Below are 18,059 nucleotides of genomic sequence, written 5' to 3'. Positions count from 1 at the left end.
TTAGTTTTCAAGTTGTTCATGCATTTGCTGCACTTATTGTAAAAATAGTTCAGATATTATATTTTGAAAAAACAATGCGATATTAGTTTTTCCTTTTTTTTGCCTTACATTTCACTTTCCAGTACCTCTTTGTACAAACACCCCTCCCACCCCTACCCCTGGATCCCTGACCTCTTCTAAAATTTAATAAAATGGTTGTGTCAGTAAATACATTGTTTGTTTCGAATTTCAATTTTCATTTTCATGAAAACCTTGGTAGGTAAATATTTTTTTTATCTTGGTAGAACTAGAATTCAAATTTTGCTTCATTTTTTCTGTAATTAATTTTGTCTTTGTTATATAGATCCAAGTGTCCATCCACCACCTAGTGATAAAAAGAAAGACAATACAGGAGTTATTGTTGGTGTTGTCGTTACTCTTCTGATAATCATCGCAATTGTTATTGTTGTTGTACTCATTCTTCGACGAAGACGTAAGGCACTTATAATTTGCTTAACTAAAATGGTGCATTTGAGAGTATATTACCTACCTGTGTTGTAAATTATAAATACATCTTTTCTTCTTTTTCTGATTTTATTTATTGTTTGATTTGATTTGTTAAGAAATTTTTGATACCTGTAACTAAGTTCTTTGTTTTGTATTACGATATGACGGTGTATTGAACAAGTAGAAAATAGGGTTCCTTAAGGCCTTACATGTCAGGGATTTTTACAATTCTAGATATTATTTATAACATGTATTGATCCTGTAAAACTTCTGACTGCATTTACTCATGAAGTTTGACAGAAAACATGCGTTGGCACTACTGTACAAGTTTTTGTGTAATTTTTGGTCACAATATTAGAATCCAGCTTCAAATCACTTCTTAAAAAAGTCAAAAACAAATTGTTGAATAGAGAATTGAACTGTGATTAAATGGCAGAAAGCAATAACAGATTTTTCTATCTCTCAGGCTAACTAATGTGCATATCAAACAGTCTTAAAAATTAATAAGAAACAGAAATACAAACGTAGTATCTACTAATCCAGAGAGTGCCCTTGGTGTTGGATAGATTGTCTGATTTTTTATTGCTTGATATAATACACTTTAACATCAATGAAATGTTTTACTTCTAATTTTTTGTAGGTGAACAATTAAACAAGTCCGGCGAGGGGTATGTATGTTGAAATCACATTCTTCTGCTGTTGTTGTTTTAAAATATTGGTTACAACATCTGCATTTCAGCTATTCTAGGAAATAGTCCTTTTTTTAAGGGGAGGAATTAGGAAAAATTTAACAAAAATTTGCTCAAGAAAAATCAAAGTTTTATCATGTACAGTATCGCAAACATAAGGAAATAGTGTGTTGATACAGACTGCGAAGCAGTGTTGAAAATAACATCTACAAAACCAATACTGAGCTGTATTTTGATTTTTTTTTGTATGTTGTGAGGATTCCAAGTAAACTTTTTATCGGATAAAACGTTTTACAGAATGTTAGGGTTTGTGCAGTATGGAAAACCTGTAATGTTTCAGAGAAGCTAAAATAAAAAACTGTAAAGTCATCAAGTTTTATGGGGACTGATAGGAAATGTATTATAAAGTATTACTTTATCATGTAGGTTTGGTGTTGAGTTATATTAAGAAAATGCGTGAATGTAAACTAAGAATGTAGATCTTGATGGCCCAGTCAAATGTATCAATGTTGTCACAAAATGACGTTTTTAGAAACACAATTAAAACACTTGTTATTAGTTGATGTACTTGACCTTTAGCCTTTGCAATATACAACTTAACCACAAGTGAAAGTTCTATTCTAAGTAAAAATGCAGTTTCCTTACGTATTAAAGCAACATTCCAGACAACACCAACGTAAGACATAGTAAAGAGAGTAATTAATTTTTTTTAATTAAACTAATTATAAATAAACACCAACTTCCTCTTCTACAGCTTGGCCATTTTAAATATATTTCAGCTGATAACTTATTTATTTTTTAAATTTATAGTTTTTTTATATTGCAAGTAGGTTTTTGTCGAAATAAGGGAAGAGTGTGCTTCCAATTGGTCAGGAAAGTTTTAATTCGACAGGGAGAAACTCATGGAAAGAGTGAAATGTGTCCCGGCCCAATATCTATATTTTTTATAGTAAAAAACAAAACAAATGATAGTGTGTCGATCGCCTTTTGTGTTAATAACCAACTTTAAATTTCTGTCTCTCGGACTAAAAAACAAAATAAGGAATTTTAGATCTTGTGGTATAGCAAGCAGCTTACCACCGTCAAGCTTTCCACCGTCTTAGCATCGTCTCGGCGTCGTTGTATGGAAGATAAAACAAGCTTTTAGCCGAGATCTCTTGTATAAACAATCAAAAATTGAATTTGCTTATTGGAAAAAGTATCAATGTTTGTTACCTTAAAAAATGACAAATGCCTAATAAGATTGTGTTTTGAAAACAAGGACTGATTACAAACTTTACAAGGTCTGCCGGTTCATTTAGCAATATCCCTTTCCTAACAAATTTAGTCCATTCTCTTCTTTAGTCAGCAGTTGACAAGTGTACAGACAACACAACCACGTGATGAAATGGTAAACATTTACCCTTTGTGTTTTTTTTCTGAAGTACAAATTCCACCATCCTTAAAACTCCTTAACTCACCTACACCTTACAAATCCTCATTCTTCTGTTTCGCCTCAAAACATATTTCTGATAGTCTAATGTTACAAATTGTTTACGTACAGCGCTTTCTGTATTTCTGGGAAATAAGTGTGAGAAAGTATATTGTTTAGTTGTGCACCCCAACGCAGTTACTTTTTTTAGATACCTTTCAAATTGGACCTAAATTTTCCTCACTTCTAATTTTTAGCGTCAAATTAGTCTGTTTGTGCAGTCTCGTGGGTAATTAAGTAACCTCAATTCTCCTAGGATTTACGGATATCGTATTCTATCGCCTGTTTTATTCATTCGTTTATTCATCCATTCAATCATTCGTTTTAGCCTCAGTATGCACAACCTTCAGCAGCTATGTCTCAAGACCAGCCGAAACAAGTGTACGCTGAAGTGAATCGAAGTGGCGGAGGTGGGCGCGATGGCCCAAGACCCGACAACCTGAAAACAGATTACGCCCAAATGAAAGTCGGTGCTGACGGGTACCCGGCTACAGGTCCGACTAGTGGCGTCCCTGACTCCCCTAAACCGGAGAAACCTGCCAGAGGTATCCCGAGACATTCTGCCGAGTAATGAGAAAAAAACATTGTATTGAGACACAAGAGGATATTAGAATTGGAATTGTAGATTCTTAATGGGAAAGGTTTTTTGTTTACCCTGAACGGGTGGTCAGAACGCATGTTGTATTGTTTTTTCAAAAGCATATTTTTGTGACAGGTTTGACAACATGGGGACTAATGCACGGGAATAAAACTTTCAGAAAAGACTAGTAACATTTTTTGTTACGTTTTAATGTTTTGGGTGGTCGTTCTTATAGGCTCTATTTATTAAGTGCTAGTTCTTTGTATCTTTTGACTCGTTGCATTGTGAGTAAAAATACCTGGAATTTGACGTCAAAAAAAAAATGAACCGATTTTTGTCTTGATTGGTTTCTATAATTTTTGTGGAGATCTTTTTTGGAGACGTATTTATTATATATATATATATATATATTATTTGTCATTTTTGTTTTTATATCGTGTGAAATGTATTCTTTCTTTTAATTTTTTATACCTGTGTGCAAGAAATATTTTATTTTTCTATATTTTTATGAAAAATTGGTTAGAATATCTTTAGTTGCCAACAAAACTTGTAGATTTGTTATTACGAACTATTTTTCTTTCTTCATTTTAATTTTTATAATTAGTACTGTAAATTGTACCAAAGAAGCCTTTGTTTTGAAATAAATCTTTTAACACTGAATGAAAATACATCTTTTTTTCAAGTCCGTAATCGAGTCAATTTGTTGTTAGTCGACGCGGAAAAATTATTTGTCGTTGCTGGTTGGAAAGTTCGTATGATCAATCAATGTTTCAATATTGAAACATTAAAACCTTATAAGAATCTCATGTCATCTTTTATGACAAATTACAAATTTCACCGCACACTCATGGACGAAAGTGGAAGTCATTGTGTTCTAACACAGCACCGAAAACCAAACTCGTTCCTAGCTGCCAGTTCAAACAATAAGTAAGATGGGGATGCTCGGGCCAAAGCAAGCCGCCAAATATTCGGCGCAGTATGTTTGTATGTTTGCTTCGAACTTGGTGGATCTCTTCAACTAAGCAACGTTAAATATATTGCGTTTTTATACTTGTACTAATTCGGGATTTTTGACATTTAAAACTTATGGACCTAAACCCGTTCCCATTTTGCCTTTTTTTGATTTTTTTTGACAATGACAACATTGTTGGCCCCTTTAATAACGGCTCAGGGGCTAACAGACCCTGGGCCGTTATGACGAAGATAAAGTGTTTCATCCTCATAACAAAAGAACGCAAGATGCCATGATCGAGGTTGAATTTAATCTGAAAAACGTGTAGTGGCTTTATTATTTAAATGATTTTTAAAAAGTAAAAAAAGACTGCTTGAAACGAAAGTCGAAAATAATGCGAATTAGAAATCCTTTAATTTTTAAACAGTGGATGGAATTAACCAATGCTAGTAGAAAGAACATGACGTTAATTGCGGTCTCGTTAAGAGTTATTAATTATCTATTTTTATTCATGTATCGCGCGTGAAGTTCATTTAAAATACCCCAAACTTATCATGCGACCTCTACACAAAACATAGTGGTGTTATCGTCGTCTTAGGATGACGTCAGCTCCGACATCATGAATTCTGACGTTGACAGATGTGTAGTGGATTACTCACAGTACTATTGAGCTTATCAATTGAATTCGTTTTTGTTTATCTTTACAACACTGAATTAATTCTATTGAAAAAGTTTTGTCTCACCATATGCTTTTTGAAAAAGAGGAAAAAGTTTTATTAATTTCGTTCCCGTATTAGTGCTAGCTATGAGCTAAGTGTGAATATTTTTAATACTTTTTCTACAGATTTTCCCTGGAATAAGATACGTTTATTAAATACCAAATAAGGATCTCCTTGGTAAAAAATAAATGTTTTGGAAAGCAATGCTTTAATATCCTCTATTTTCTACGCTGACGTTTGTTTTCGCACTTTCGGTTTCTGAAAAAAATAGCTTTTCCATGACGCCATCTTTGTTCCTCCCACTTCCCTAGTTTTCTATATCGTAAGGGCTGAGGAAATAGCGTCTCCGATGGAGATCTGCATTAAAAACACTGACCATGAAAAACCGCATGTGTTTTCGATAAAAAACTAGACCCAATGCGCGGGAGTCCTCGACCTTGTGCGATCTTTTAGTGTGTTGCCTTTTTATTATATACAGAAAGTATGTTTACAAATTTCATTTTTTTTCTGCCACAAATGTTCTTATTTGTATTCCTTTAAAAAAAAAGAAATATAGGGTTAGATTGAGGGACGATGTTGAATAATTTAAGGTTGGAAGAAATATGTAATTTCGAAGTTATGTTACTGTAGAAACATGCTTTAGTAGTACGAAGAAAAACTTGATCTAAAAATTTTTTTAGAAAATTTAGTTTTGGTTTTCTTAACTGGTTCTTACATTTTAAGCTATTTTTATTTTTTTGTTATAAAACATTATAAATCAGTAAAATTTATTTTAGTCTTATTTTTTTCACCATTTTTTAAAAAAGTGCCTAAGCTTTCTAATTTACATTTATTTATATTTGAATAAAATTTTCTTCCCACAAATATAAATTGTGCGCGAAAGATGATGTGGAAACAATAGCTTGCAAACTATTGTATCCACATCATCTTTCGCGCATCTATCTGAAGGAGGGCGAAAATCAGTTTGCGCAGAACTTTAAAATTTCGTGATTGCTGAATTTTTTGAAGCCGACCAGCCATGCAAAACGATCTGTGTGTTAATGCAACAAAAGTTAAAATTTTACAACCTCCTAATTTTAAAGGATGTGTAGTCCATTGGAGGGCATTAAACCTAGGTACGCGAAAATCAAATGCGCATAAAAAGTTGCGTAAAAATAAACTTCTCGAAAATACTTCATCTATCCAAAATTATGCGACAATATGATTGATATTTACACAAAATCAGAAATTTGCTCAAGTGTTCTGTCCATCAGGAACCAGTATGGCTGATGAAAAAGGAAAAAGCAAATCTCATTCATCAAAGATGTATTTTCACGTTTAAGAAACTGTTAAGTATTTTGGTAAGTATTTAAAATGCGCCAGATAATGACATAGAAATAGCCTCCCTAGATTAGATTGGGCGTGGCATTGTAACTTTAACAGATGGAATACATTAAGTAAACTTAAATAATGGAAATTCGAACACAAAGTCCTTTGCTAGGGACAACAAAAAATATTCAAGTAAAAAATACAAGACAAATATAACTGCACTTACAACATGCAGCCATTGCGTGTGGAGAATAACATTTTCAAGAAGAAGAGAGGATAGTATAAGTATTTAAGTACAGAGGAAAAACTCCGTTTCTGGATTAAGTCGTTAGTTGGCATCTAGACAAAATCCTAGATTGAAGCTTTACAGAATTTGAAAAACAGACCTTGAAAAGTTGCAAAGACGTGTGCATTTTTTTGGCCAGCAAATCTAAAAAAGAAAAGGGTATGAAACAATGCTTGTAAAAGATTTATCGATGCGGAGTGGAATGCAAATGTGGGCGTAGGCTCCCGGTACAGTGGAAATGCTGGTTCTGCTACCAGAATTACATCACATGTTATAATGGAACATGCTTACACACTAAAAAAGCTTGTCCATTACTCGATATTACTTTAAACCAGGAATTGTTAAATAAAGTAAAAAAGGATTTCTATGTTAAAACTTGAAAAAAAAAGATTGTGAAAGAAAACAAAAGGGATTGAACCGTGTACAATATCGAAAACATAGAAAGCTTGGTACACAGTGACTTTATCCTTGGAAATAAGAACAAAGAACTTGGTTGGTTACATCCCCATTAGTGATAATGACGCCTAAAAATGTTCATTTTGATGCTACTTCAGCATATAGGGAGAATTTTGCGCCAGCAATGTCGTTTGATCAAATTTGATAAAACAGTGGAGAAACTCACATTCAATATCATCTCTTGAGCAGTTGCAAGAAGGACCGATATATTTCCAAACAGCCAAACAGCAATGGACAGACAGACAACATAGCCACTAGCTTTTACAAGAAGAAATTACCACCTTGCGACGGTAGCGCGGTCCTAACAATTAGCGATGTGTATGTACAAGTTAAAAATTGTTTCTTACAGATGTATTTGGAATATCCAATGCATAGCAAATGCTTCCTTTTCCTTTGTGACAACAACGCAACTGTTTTTAACAAAGATGAACATGAATGTGATGCATATGTTGTTGAGCAAGTCCTGACTGCTTAGTGGTTAATCATCATAAATAGCTTTAAGTGCTACAACATCCTCATGCAAACAGTCAATGTTGGAACAAACATTGTCATAATCCTACATCATACGAGATGTGTCTTTCACATGCTGGCATAACACAAAGCCTGTATCTGTAGAAGAAGAGATTTCAAAATTATGGGAGGCAACTATATAATGAAATCAACAAACAGAGAAGAGAGCAGTTATGTAAGAGAAAATCAAAAATATAAAAAGCAAAGTTCAAGGATGGTTCAAGGCAAATGATGGGTTTTCTTACGATCTTGCAATGAAGCTGAACGGCGTAAAAATATAGAGGTAGGCACGGATCAGCCTGCAGCGAAAATAAGCCATATAGTCTTTGGCTGGGACTTATCAATCAGTGGAGATACTGTTGAAACTGTAGGCTACGCATAAGTTTTGTAAGATGTATGAATTAATTTGTTAGTGCATACTACACAGAATAATTTTTTTTAGAATCTCTTCCTTATCCTTCTTTTGCCCTTTTGCAACAAGCTCCTGGGATTCTTTTTCATAGTTATTGTTTACGATGCTCTTTATACGTTGTCTTTATTGCTCCTTCAATATGTTATAGCCTTTAGGACAGCTCCCATGAACATTAAGAGTATTGAGCGACAGTTGTGCAACAGCCACCGTTACGACTTTATTGGTAACATATTGTATCACACACCAAGCAAGAGATGTTGCACAAGAATTGTTGCACGATATCTACTGACTTATTCATAGGGGCATTCATGGGAGGGCAGCATACAAAGCTTGTTTCAAATGCTCTTCGCCATGCACTTCCAACTCAGCCAAAGTGTGGAGCTATATCGATTTTCCTGTTACATATATATTTTTCTGTTCCTGTGATGCTCGAGACTGTGCTTTCTTCCTTTTTAGTCCCTTCACTAATGCTTCGGCAGTATTAATCTTGCTGTCGTAAAAGTCATTTTTCTAAGTAGCCTCAGGATTCTGTGATGGACTTGTAGCTTTTTGTTAAACTCTCTGTAATAGTATCGTCCAATAAACCTAAACGATAGAATTATTCAAGGGTGCCGAGTAATGTGGGTACAGATGGCAAGGATGATAGCTGCGGCTAACGGAAACACCTTGTGTAACTTTCTGGGAGAGACGATTGGCTTACTTACCGTTCTATCAAGCATGACTGCACGATCGTTCACAATCCATTTTGTACCGTATGCCAATGTAACCAAATACTCAGTACACTTACTTTCCACCCTGCTGACGTAGTCTATAAATACAAACAATTTATTGGAATTTGAAAAAGCTCTACGCGAAGGGGCGATAGTGTTGTGGTATATCTGTCTTGCACTGCCTTTTGAGAGGACACTGTACAGATCGATACCCCTGCAGAAAGATGTCCTTCTCCTGTTCATATGTCCTGCTAAAGATAAACAATATTATTAGTGTAAACGAATTAACTTATAATCCGAAGACTGAAAAGATTGCATAAATTTCGAAATTCGTCCCAATGAACAGACGCTATGCACCCAATGATCGCGTTGAAGGGTTGCCAATCTCTTCTGCAGTCATAATTGAACAGACACAGTAGGGAAATTTTATGATAACAGCCTTGTCCTCGGAGACTTCTACAACAAGAGATAGAGAAATGTTCCTTCTGGCGCAACGCATATCTCGCGCACGCACATCAAGTTCCTAGGCGCATGCGCCACGATCAAACCACAACAAATCTCTATTATGCAGTGATTAGCCATGTAGTTCAAGGAGTAACTCCCTAATAGGCAGTGTTTAGTCATTCACAACGAAGGTAAAGTCCCTATCATACATCAAATGAGTCAAAAAATTCTAGCGCACCGAAAGGGGGAATTCCCCTGCATAGTGATGACGTCATCAACAATCAACGCATGCGCAGTATTTCTCAACCAAACGTCCACCCTTCAAGGTTTGATTGTGTACGCAGAGAGAAAATGAGTTGGTTCAGGAGGCAAGAAAGATGGAAAAAAAATGGTTGAAGAGGATCCCCTTGTGTTCAAATATGTACCAGGACAGTTCAAGACGCAAGACATGTGCCACAAAGTTGCTGAACAAAATCTCTATCTATTCAAGTATATCCTCTACAGGTTCAAGACGCAGGACATGTGTAACAAAGTTGTTGAGGAGGATTTCGAGATGTTCGAGTATGTGCCGGATAAATTCAAGGCGCAGAACATGTATAACAAAGTTATTGAGGAGGATTTCGAGATGCTCAGGTATGTGCCGGACTGGTTTGTCACCCTGGACATGTCTAGTAGCATGAACACTAGGCTAGGATTAGGAAGGATCTTCTTCCAGCCTGGCATCCTGACAGGGTCATAGATTGGTGCTTTTCAGAGGATGAAAAGGCAGATCTTGAAAAGTTGGGGGGGTTGGTTTAAATCTAAGGTTATCTTACAATCTTGTTGTAAGATACTATCAATAAATGTGCATCAACTGTCAAAGAGAATTTGATATATTTGGAAGTGCAGTAGTCATGACCTTTATAGCCTTATGACCTTTATGGTCTCTCCCTGCCTCTTATGGCCTTAGCATTAGTACAAGAATCAGAGAAGGAGAAGAAGAATGAGCGAAGGATTTAAGACCTAAAGGATGATGTTAATAACTGCAAATAAATGGAACAATGTAAGGTACTCGATGCGTATGATAGATGTACCTGTGGATGTAGGTTTGTTGTAAATGGAAAAATGTTACGCTGGTACTGCTACCAGAAATATATCACGTGTAACGGGGGTAGCTGTATGTGAGAGCAAGATGAAATCCAGATGAAGCCACCAGTTACAATTCCAGTGCTGTACCAGCGATGAGTCCTAATTTTGAAGAGTACCCCGACTGGGTTGCTAAGTACTGCCAAATCTGGAAAAAATAGAAGATCTGATATCTGAGCAATTGACGGCAGAGACTGTGAAAAAGACCGCTATGTGAACGCCAAGTTTAAATACTACAAGGACGCGATCACGACCAAATTCCATGGTATGCCAGTACCCTATGATGAGCGCTGTCAAGTCAGTGAAATCCTGGCACTATCATCGGTGTATGTGCAAGGTAAAAATTACTACCCTCAGGTACATGTTGCGAAATGTCGATATAAGGACTTTAAAAAAGAATGGTTGCTAAGTGTGGATTGAAAAACCATACATTTTATAGGCCTACAAAACCTATAAAATATACCAAATTAAGGGCTGTAAACAGGAGGAGGCTCTGCGTAGCGCTTACATACTGAGCAGATTTAACTCTGTTTAAAAAACCTTGCCTCCCTTCCTCCTGACCTTTCGCAATTAGCTGAGCCCGCTCCTGTTCATTGATGGCGTTCACAATACGGTTAAAACGCTGTCGCATCTGTTCCTTTAACAACATATACTTTTGCTTCTCCCGGCTAATCAGGCTGTACTCATAGTCACTAATCACCCCATTTTCTACTGCTTTTGAGATGAGATCAACAATAGAGTTCAATTTCGATTCGGCCAAAAGCCGTATACCTTCATGTTTCTTGAATTTGACACCGAGCCTTTTTCCCGCGTTTCTGAGACCGGCTTGCCCTATACTTACGGCTATTGTGATACCGCTCATGGCAATACAGAAAAAAGTCCCCAAACCTGTGGGTAACGCCCCGATCCCAACGCTCGAGGTAATGATGCTAATACTCAGCAGCCCATGGTCGCAGAAGCTTACCCACGTGCCATGCATTTTAAACTTCTTGGCAAGCCTGTCACGCTCCTTAATCTTATTTCGCAGATACTGTCCCGTTTCCTCAATCTTTTTGAATCTGTAGACCTGGCTTTCGTGAATAGTATTGTCATCCGCAGGTGCACTTGGTAAATTCGGGTACAGGTTGGCTATATCGCTCATCTTTATTCTATCAGCAAATGCATCGTTAATCCAGTGAACGAAACGTTCTTCTCATGATGATATTCGTCTGTCAACATAAATTCGAGACGGTCCGTAGAACCTCTTAGTGGTAGGTAGATTGGAGTGCCAAAACTCCAGGTCAGCACATCCTCCAAGCGTTTAGCTCCTTAGTGGGAAGCAAGGCCAGAATTTTAGACTTTTTATCATCCAGTAAGCAATCGTCTTCATCCAACTGGGGACAAGCAAAGTATACTGCATCATAATCACCCTTCATATAGTACTTTGTTGCAGGATCAAACAGTTTGATCTTGTCCTCTGCCTGACTGTTCACAATAGCCGCCAAATCCTCGATCTTGTAGAGACCGTTCATGATCTTAATTCCAGTCAATCTCTGATTGTCACTATAAAGGTTCAGCCACACAGGTCGAATACTTATCGATTTCAGAGCTATACGAGTGTTTTCCCCCAGGTAGTCTTGAAATATTGTGGGCTTTTCTGTATCAGTGATGTAGAGTTGCTTCATCCTTTCTTCTAAGAAAGGATAAACATGTATTCGGACAACCCCAAGACAAAGTACAAAACAAACAGGGGAGAATGGGTACTTGGTGTTACAAACCTTGAGCATCAGGACCTATATGTATCGACGGAGTCTCATATCTCCGTGGCATTCCCTGAGTTTACAAAATATGCCATAAAAATCCCTAACAACCTGCTAAATCACCCAGTTAGAGTGGGTTGGACAGGACAAGCGTTGAGCTACTGGAATATCCAGGTAAATTTCGCTACCCATTGGGCAGCGACGGCCTTGGGAATATCTGACAAGTACATGACGGGCTTTGTACCCCTTGTTAACTCCATCTTTAAATTTTACGTCTATTACAACATGCGTCGTATTCTGGCAAGAATGAAGGTACACATGCCGTATGACGATAGATTTTCTCAGTATAAAACTCCCTACTCAACATCCGGATATGCAAGTGTGTCGTGAATACGGTTCATATCCTAATAGTCTATACAAGTTCAAGGCTGTCATGTCGTCATTGACAAATGGTAGATGGTGGCTCCAAGTCGACGGTTACTGGGCAAAGTTCATCATCCCCACAAGCCAAGGTTTGACATCGGAAGGTCTGACCAAGCTAAGCGAGAGCATTCGCGTCTACGTGGTCCTGTTGCTGGTATCACAAGCAGGTGCCAAGGGATCTTTAATCGGCTCCGGTGCAGACACCTACACAGCCAGGCAAATCCCATTGCAAAAATTTGAGGCCATGGTACAACGTCAGGAGAATGTAGGGCATGATATTACGGAATTACAGAAGGTGCTTCAATATGCAAGAATACCGGTGAATTTTGCCATCATGTCCAGCGTGTACATGCCACCCTCACACATGAACATGCGTATAGGCAAAATTTAAGGATATAACAAAAACATCTTAATTGCACCTGCCAATGTAAATGTGGGGTTCTGGTTGACGTGAATAGCGTGAAGCATACAGAGAGTGTCATCAAACATGTGGCACCAGACATGTGGCAGCTATCAAATCACCATTCAAGCATACTATCAAACCACTTCCCAAGCATACTACAAAAAATACCATACCACCTACACCTCCTATACAGGATATACCACCTACACCTCCTGATCATACTATACCTCCTAGGTTTACTACATCGCCTGATCAACCAACACAAAACAAGCACGAGGATAACAAGGCCGCATTGATCACGACGGGGGTAGGCCTCATTATTGCTTACATATGGCTTAAGTAAGTGTAACTTATTTCGTCTTTCCAACATATAGTACGACAAACCCAGCAGCAGCCGCGATCGCCATGTACAGATGCTCGGCCGCGTATTCGATGATTTTCGCCGCTTCTCTGAGAAAGAAGTATACAACCGTACCGATGATGCCAGATAATGCGGCACCTGCCTTACCTGTCTGGTATTTAAGGAAGTTTCCAAGCATTTCAAGCTGCTTTTCTACAAACCCTTTTCCACCACCTCCTGCTGCACTTCCTCCTGCAGCACCTACTGCGGCAGAACCTCCTGTAACGGATAATACAATGGTGAAAACTAGCAATCCAATAGCTGGGATGATACTAGCTATAGTTATACCCCGCTCCCTGAAGAAGATTTTAAGCTTATTTAGCAAAGCCATGTCATCTCCGGCAATCTTCATCAACATTTCCTTGGTGTTCTTCAGATGCTTAAAAATCTCGGAGGAAATTATACAGTGTCTATCCAGTACAACCTTCCTATCCTTTTTCAATCTTTCAATTTTTTTCTCAAGATCAGCAATAATCCTATCCCTACCCTATTCAACAAAAGGACATCAACCTCATTCGCGAGGTTCTGGGCAATTGCTTTACTACCCCTATTGCGTGTTTGATATTAATTAAAACCTATGGCGTTCATACGCGTACTACCTAACCTCTTCTTGAGCTCTCCAATAGTTGGAAAGTTACCATCTTGCAATGTAAGCACTATTTCCGGCAAAGTTCTTTTTCCTGTCACAATTCTTTTAACGATAAGTTGATTTTCTTTCTCCACTCTAAACCTGTCGTAGTGTATCGCATTAGGGATCAACCCAACCCCATTCCTAAGATTCGTGTAGAGACCATCAACCTTTGATTCAAAAAGTATGGTCTCGGTCGACTTCCTACCCAACTCCAATCGCCTACGTGTACCCGACTGCTGTGTCCCGATGTTGAAGTCCCCGGCGTTCCAGGGAGTTTTTGCGTAGTATCATCAGGTTTGTCATCCCTCCCATCACCTTTATCCTCTAAATCATCCTCATGCGTAAATACTGGATTCATAGGCATCTTTATTTATAAAATCCTTATATAATAAAATGAGTAACGTATTCGGAACTACATTGTACGGATACGCAGAAACGAGGCAGCTTTTTTGGTATTAAAGGGAGGAAGCAACATGTCCAAATAAGCCACATACCTTCAACAATCAACCAGAACGAAGACCTGTACGTGGATATTCCCAACATTGGGCAGAATGATGTCATCTTTGCTGGCATTTTCAAACTCTTATTTGACCTGACGCTGACGGGGACCAATACGAACGTACCATCGTGTCGAATATCGGCAAAACCCTGGTTCGAAACCTACGTATCATCCTAAACGGCAACGAGGCGCAGAACATTAGCGACTACCACATATTCGCAGTGTATAAGGATTTGTGGCTACTCAAATTTGAAAGGGACTACAACCTCATCTTGGAAGGTATCAATCCAAACGACGGGACCACCCGGGCCCTTCAAGTGAAGGCTACTGACCATGTTGGAACTGATGAAGAGAAGGCCGTTGTTGCAGCATATGGCAACACCTTCTGTATACCATTAGGCAAGATCTGTGAATTCACCGGAGACTTGCCGTTCTATCCGGCGGGCCTACATGACAGGTTGCAATTCATATTTCATTTCGCACCTCATGCTGACGTCATCAAAGATGCAGACACGGCAGCCTCGGGATCTACTCTAGCCAAGCCGGCCGATGCTGCTTATAAGATCACCAACATCAAATTGGAGTTTGACAAGGTAAGCCATGAAGGCCTGGCAAGTGCCATGATGTCAAGGTATATTCGTCTCGCACTACGTTATGAAAGAATCCTAAGAAGCAAAGTGGTCACCATAAAAAAGCAGATACCAGCTATAACCTCCAAATCGACACCCCGCAAAAAGTCTCAAAGGTGTCTTGCTATTGTTTATAGACCCTGGAAAAGTCAAGGCCTATGCACGTGTTAACGAAGTGTTTTATAATCCCAGAATTGAGAGGATCAGCGCCACGGTGGAAGAGGTATAGCCATGCCATGCTTCCTAAAGACCACCTGGAACAGATCGTCAACATTTTCGGTAGTCACAACTCTAACGTCACGATTGGCCAATTCTTTAACGAGAGGTACGCGTTATTTATCGATTTTTTAGCCTCTCCCGATCATACCCTACATGGTAGTGGTTGACACTACGTTGCACATGACCAAGAAAGCTGACGGAACTGGGGATTTCAGATGTTACGTGTACTTGATGATGGACGCACAGTTAAATATCCTAGACGGTAGATTCCACAGTGTTGTGTACTAATAAATGACAACGATCGCTGTTATTGTTGCAGGCGCTGCAATCAACGCTTTGGCCTTCACCGGTACCAACTTTTTGTTTTCTAAACTTTCGGGACATGGCAAGGCCGAGCGGAGAAGACACGACGAGGCCATAGAAAAATGGTAAGGTGGGTGAGGAACCGCCAGGCTAAATTGGACTGGTTCGCCGAACAACTGGAATTGCAAATAATGGCTGGTAAGAGCCTTTGGGAATTCGATGACGATATGTACAAGTACTATATTGCTTCAAACAAAAAGGCCCGAAATTGTCGGATTATTACTCGCCTTCTCCTCAGCCAGAAGATGGTGAATTGACCTCCATAATTGGCTCCTTATCTCCGCTGGGATTTGTGGACTACAAGTATATGTAAAACGTTTTCTGACACATATAAAAAAAAACATGTCAGAAACATCACATATCGTTACTCAGGAGGAAGCGGCAAAATTAAGCATTATCTAATATACCCCAGAACATCTGTGGACTGGACGCAAAGCCATCAAATCGCTAGCCCCAGAAGCTGTCCTATCAAAAAAGCTGGTCACTCACTGGTTGTCTAGGCAACTGCTATGGTTGAGACATGTCAAAGATCCGAAGCGTATAGACTACCCCCCTTCACCATTACAACACCAAATGAGATGCATCAGTTTGATCTGTTACATATGCCCCACAATAGGGTATATGGCAATACCTACAAGTATATTCTGACAGGCATTGACGTGACTTTAAAGTACAAGGTAGCGAGACCTCTATGTACCAAAAAGGCTAGGGAGGTTGTGGGGATGATCATGGACATTTACAAAGCAGGACCTTTACGATACCCTAAAGCCTTCCAATGCGATAATGGTTCCGAATTCAAATCAGATGTAACGAAGCTGCTGGAGGGTAAGGGGGTAGATAGATAGATAGATGTGCATATTTTACATGGCTAGCCTCACAAATATCGAGGGATATACCCTGTCTATTATTTCCAGGAGGGGCCATGGCTTAGATTTGGAGTCCTAGAGTATTTAATGGTCATTTTGAGCTACGCAGACCCAATTAGGGCTCGCGCTCTACTAGACAACTCCCGGCAACATCCAACGGCTTAGACAGTGTGCCATCTCCCCAATGTCCCTCACATGGCTTGGGTTAACCCGGGGCTATGGTACTATCATTCATTCGCCCATGTTGAATCGCCGTCAAGAGGAATTAAACTCCGGTCTCCTGCACACAGGACGAGAGCTATAACCACTAATCTACGGGTGAATATTAAGAGGGCCACCACTAAATACCACCATACGTTCACAGCCTTTGTCGAGTCCTATAACAAGGTACTTGCTGAAAGGCTCTTTAAACCGCAAAAAGCGCAAGAACTGGTTTCCGAGGAGACTAGTACTATTTGGGTGAAAAACCTTTATACCATAGTGAAAAATCTCAACAATGCCAAGACTGCTATGACTGCCATGAAACCTAACAAGTCTATTAAATTGGATGAGGTGCCCCTTGCGAAAAGTCAATAATACCCGGAAGAAAAACCCTTACCTGACGATGGAGTAGGAAAATGTATAGGTTGGACCGTATAGTAGCAGGTAGCCGTATTTTATACTATTTGAAAGACGGTCCTGATCGTAGCTTCGTTTCGGAAGAACTCATGCTTATCCCCGAGGATGTTCAGGTACTTCCAGAGGTTTTAAATAGTCACTTTTGTCTATAATTTTAACTACTTACAAGAGTAGTAAAAATTAGCATCTTCCAAGTCCTCTAATGCTGGAACACCCAGGTCATACAGGTCATAACGAGTAAGATCAATAAGCCCGAAGTGGTTCCTGAAACGCTCCACATGCCCGTCTTCCTCAAACCGATTAAAGGCGGGTATACCGATGGGGTTGTCGATGACAACAATCTCCTCCGCTCCCGAGTAGTTGTCCTTAAACCACAATCTCTTCTTGCTAATGTTGCGCCTCTTAACACTCGTGCAGTAATAGGGAAGATTACGGTATTCGTCGTCGTCCTGTGCACTGTGCTTGCGATGGATTATGATGACGTTGTCTTTTCCGGGGTCCTGAGCATTGGGTATATGTCTTTCTCAAATCCTAGCATTTTCCTGGGTCTGTACTTCGAGTTCATATCCCAGCTCCACAAGTTTTTCATCCCTGGAATCAAGATCGTTCTCCAGAATGGCAATCTCGATATCTTTTTCTTCGAGGGCTTGACGCTGTTCTCTCACCTCATCTTGTAATTTTTCCACCCCCTTCCCTGTTAACCATTTTGTCAAGACTACGGCCCTAGGCTTTTTTGATTTGATAACAATCTCCAGAGCACCCCCTAGCGTAACAAAGACGTCATGCGGATTTTTTCCTTTAAAAGGTAGGGGGTGTCACCCCCCTACCTTTTGTCCTACAATTTCTTGTCTTGAATATTGAAAAAATCAAATATTAAAAATTGCGCACTATGTCAGCAATCTCTAAGAACCGTCCCAGTTTGAACGGAGGCCGATTTTGCTCATCAAGCAAATTCTCGATGGCTCCTGCAGGTATTGCATTGAACAGAGAAAGCTACGAAGACATTGATCATACCAATGCTTAGCCAGGAGATTTCATCACTCAAGGATCTTCCAGGTCATAGGATTCTCCAATCTAACGTACAAAAATGCATGCTTTGATTTTTTCAGCTCAGCCTTGAT

The sequence above is a fragment of the Hydractinia symbiolongicarpus genome, chromosome 3, assembly GCF_029227915.1.
Source record: "Hydractinia symbiolongicarpus strain clone_291-10 chromosome 3, HSymV2.1, whole genome shotgun sequence".
NCBI classification, from domain to species: domain Eukaryota; kingdom Metazoa; phylum Cnidaria; class Hydrozoa; order Anthoathecata; family Hydractiniidae; genus Hydractinia; species Hydractinia symbiolongicarpus.
Note: the sequence above shows the minus strand (reverse complement) of the source record.